Source organism: Dreissena polymorpha, chromosome 7 (assembly GCF_020536995.1).
Source record: "Dreissena polymorpha isolate Duluth1 chromosome 7, UMN_Dpol_1.0, whole genome shotgun sequence".
Taxonomy (NCBI): Eukaryota; Metazoa; Mollusca; class Bivalvia; order Myida; family Dreissenidae; genus Dreissena; species Dreissena polymorpha.
The window spans coordinates 69,132,988-69,137,803 of NC_068361.1; the positions used below are offsets into that span (position 1 = coordinate 69,132,988).

The 4,816-nt window shown below is 32.4% G+C and overlaps 1 protein-coding gene across 7 annotated transcripts in view; it reads right to left on the reverse strand.

The window, feature by feature from the left end:
* Nucleotides 1-4,816, reverse strand: part of LOC127837691 (3-oxoacyl-[acyl-carrier-protein] reductase FabG-like) — a 325,705-nt gene that overhangs the window by 274,004 nt on the left and 46,885 nt on the right. The gene's annotated exons all lie outside the window — the stretch shown is intronic.

Consider the following 4,816-nt stretch of genomic DNA (forward strand, 5'->3'; position numbering starts at 1 on the left):
TACTTAATATTTCCCCTAATTATTTAATGCGTTAAGTGCCTGACACCCTGGTATCAATAAATATTAGCACGATATTCATATGATCTAAAAAGCTGGTAAATCACATGACATAAATATCTGGTTTGACATGCCTTTTAGGATTAACTCTGGTTAACCAACCTTTGAAGAGTTAATCATTAAAGGGGCCTTTTCACAGAATTTGACATTTTTTTAACTTATTCATTAAATGCTATATATTGATAAATGTAAACATTGGATCGTAAAAGCTCCAATAAAAAATCAAGAAAAAAAAAGAAAAAAAGGAAAAGAACATTGCCCGGAGCAGGTTTCGAACCAGTGACCCCTGGAGTCCTGCCAGAGTCCTGAAGAAAAAAGGCTCTAGCCTACTGAGCTATTCCGCCGAATACACATATTTGACGTATTTTATACCTTATATAAGCAATCTTCGTAGTTTCACAAAATTTTACGACAAAAACAGAACTCTCCAAATTATTCAATCGTTTCGCGTTGCAACGCTTTATAATTTTTAGGTTTTAAAATCGTCAAAAGATGCATATAATGGCTATATTAGAACACAGGTGGTTAGCGTGTGGCTATGATATTAATTAGTGAAAACATCATTTTGAATGATAAATAATCATATTATAACGAAAAATTAACTTTTCTGAAAAAAAATATTTCACTATCAAATATATATATAACAAGGTATGCAACTCAAAATCAGCCCAAAACGGGGTGCATCGCTTTGAACAGCCATATCTTCATCAATTTTGCAGCGATTTTCACGATCTCGGTCTTATTCAACGCAGAAATGAATTTCTTTTCCGGAAATGTATATGTCTTGCAATATTTTTACAAATGCTGGGTCAACTTTTAAGAAATAACACGATACACAACACGCATGACCCAGTTGACAGTGATCATGCTGTCTTTAAGACTGAAATCTTCACGGAGTATAGGGCAACTTCCCTACAAAGTTCATGTAGTTCGATACCATAATTCAATAAAACGTATGAAAAAACATTATTACCGTTCTTGTCGTTACATTCTGCATCAAGACTAACTGTCCAGCGCCGTTTGAAACCTTTGTTTACATACATTTCAACTAACTGACATTTTAAACATACTAGTGATTTCATTGGTCCAATGCGGAGGTGTGTCTTTACAACTGGAGATTTCATTCATAAAGAATACATGATCACTGTCAACTGGGTCATGCGTGTTGTGTATCGTGTTATTTCTTAAAAGTTGACCCAGCATTTGTAAAAATATTGCAAGACATATACATTTCCAGAAAGGAAATTCATTTCTGCGTTGAATAAGACCGAGATCGTGAAAATCGCTGCACAATTGATGAAGATATGGCTGTTCAAAGCGATGCACCCCGTTTTGGGGTGATTTTGAGTTGCATACCTTGTTATATATATATTTGATAGTGAAATATTTTTTTTTCAGAAAAGTTAATTTTTCGTTATAATATGATTATTTATCATTCAAAATGATGTTTTCACTAATTAATATCATAGCCACACGCTAACCACCTGTGTATTAGAACATGGTTAATGTTCAGTATTACTGTTTCCTCACAAATATCATAACTAAAACGAAAACTTACGAATCTGAAACAACTTTTTTCAATTTTGTCAATTTACCAAAGCGTGAAAAGATCCCTTTAAAGAACAATAAACTTTAGTTGACTGAAAATGTGTGTGATTTGTTAAATAGCGTATTTTTTAAACATTATAATACATATTTGTTTGAATATTAGTTTTGATACGCTTTACCGTAAAATATAACAGAATTTTGATTATTTGTACACCTACGAAAACATATTACAATAAAGGATGCTAGGCAAATGCATGTTTGCTTTTGATAACCAACTAGGTATGCATTGTTCAAACCCTGTAGATTCAAATACATTATAAATACTTCATGCTATATACACTTTGTAAACTAATAAACTTTGTTCTCTGTATATCGTTCTCATAATATAATTGCATTTATATAACCAATAAGATATAAGAGCACTAACATCATGAAAACATTTTCCGACAAGTTTGTCGAATATATTGTCCTTTCTATCCTATATGATTTTTATCGAAAATCTTTAGGTACACCTTGTGTTTGGCCTTTTTGAATATATATTAAATTTCTTCGAGTGTAATATTTGTCACTAAGCAATCAATCGTATACATGCATTAAGGAGGACCAACGTCTTCCGCGTTCCTCTACTTTAAAACTAAAATATTTTCCTCCTTGTATGCAGCTTGACAATGTCCTCCGAACGTAGGACAAAGTAACCCTCCATCGCACAAGTTATCCCCTCTAGACTCAAAACATAAAACATAACAGTAATTTCTTAATGAACATCAATGCTTACCATCAACCTAGGCTGATGAAAGAATTGTTATGCTACAGGTTCATAATAACATTAAAGACGCCGACACAATATTTGAGTGGTATCATACCCATGACCGATAACACTTATAAACATCTCCAATTTTCAAAACTATTATGTCCCTGCCCGATAACAAACTTTGCCCCGCCCACGCTTGAGATTAACATGCTTCTCTAGAATATTTAATCATTCCTATGTCACGAACACTTGGAACTATTTGTGTACAAATATCTTTAATATGTGAAAAGAAAATCGATCTGAGCCATCAGATGTCTACAACGCGTTGATGAAAAAGGTCTGTATTCAACAGTTTTTTTTACGAGAAAATAGTACAAACAATTAGATACGTTAAATAGTTACTGAAAGAATACGGAAATGCCATTGTTAAAAATCACGTAAATACAATTTGAACAATCGCAATCTAACAGTTAAATAACATGATTGTTTAAAGCAACAATATTCCATTTTAATTGCCTACAACGATATCTATTCATGCAGCACACGAACACTAACATGGTACATGATCATGTGTTTGGTATATTGTCCTACAAAAAAATCCATTTTGTATCTTGTTAAAAAATGCTACCAGACCACATCTAGCGTTTAAATTTTGGTTGTTTTTTATTTATTAACTTTATTCTTCGAAATATTATACAAACTATTCGTTGATTTTTAGTGTTTATGGGTTTTAAATAAATAGTTTAACGTCCTAAAGGGAGTGTATATACGATATTATTTCGTCTCTTTCAAAACAAATAAAATGTTAATGAATAAAACCCTAGAATGAAAGTTCAGAAGAATTAGCACCGGAGAATAAACGAAATTACAGCATTGTATTCGATTGCAAATAATTGTCTGCTGTATCTCAGAAACTACGTTAAGTGCGCAGAACATGAATATTGTTGGGAAAAAAAACACAATAAAATGTGCACATTTGTACAAACGACACGTATGTACAATTTTGGTTTTGCAAAAATAACGATCAAACGTGTAGGTTTTGGCGCAAACTTATGAAAGAATATTTATTTGATGACGCAATATAAAGTATATTCATTAATTTTGTATAGCGTTCCTTGTTCATATGCATATATTGGCTTAAGATTGCTATAATCAAATTTTGACATTGAAATCGTATAAGGAATTCTACTCGCTTTAACTTAAAATCCACGAGCCACAATATTCCAGTTTGATAATTAAAGATTCAATCATTTTAGCACGCGTTATCGTCTTGTTTGTTACGATGTGACACATTCACTGGAATACATACTTGTGTTTATTAATTTGCGTGCAGCCTTTAATTTCTCACACATTTCACAATGCATCTACCCCGGTTAATGTCGTATCTTGAGAATACGTTATGCAACTGATCGATTTCGTCATCGCTGAACGGGACAATAATTCTAAAATAAAATTATAGTTTTTTGTTATTCAATTTCGTGTTTGTCCCCTAAAATTCAATACAAACCCATATCACAAACGCGACAAAATTTTTTAAAAAAGCACCTATCTATCTATCTTCGGATCCTGTTGAACTGCCCTTTCGGGTATCATTAACAGATCGCGCTGTCAGTGCAAGAAAAAGATGTATGCAATATTGTACAATAAAATTATTGACAGTGAGACGTCAAAGAAAGAACGTAAGACTGAAACAAAGTTTGAAAGTGTTAGGATATGTATAGACAGGGGTTAAAATCAGGTTAAAAACACACTCTGCGCCTCCCGAACATTTGCTCACCCCAACTAATTTATCATCCGAATTTTCTCAAGAGTAATCGTTATTTCAATATTGACCGCATCATGTTATAGTGTAATTTTAAAGCGGACCGACGACTCGAAAAAAATTAAACCACTGTTTGTTATCATTTAGATTCCGAATATTTAAACATTAAATGGTTTTGATGAGTGCATACATTTCACACTTAAGAACCCAACCGTCCATTAAGATTAAAATTTGCTGTTTGCATGTGTTATAGATCAAATTATTTTGGGGGTATTTTATGCTCATCTAATTATACACCATTTTATTTACAATTATTTCGTGTGTGTAATGTTCAATACACATCGATTCACGTGACGTCGTCAGACGGTATCGTTTGCATATTTTGCTATATTGAAAATCGCTTAATGCTTGCATTTTCTCCTATTTTAATGGTTATTGTCGAGTTCTTAAAATTTTAGCAATAACCATATAATGAATAACAATATATTTAACAATCAATAGAAACGATATGGCGATGAATCGACCAGCCACGCATTTACCTGCGGCATAACGGATTCGTATGATATCACACGATATCAAGGAAGATATATATTAACGGGAAACTTTTCTTCCAGTAAATCTAGATAATAGTTGAGAGAGCACATCTACGATGTCATATTTTGTTTTTTAAATTTAAATTCAGTGTTTTTTAACCACTG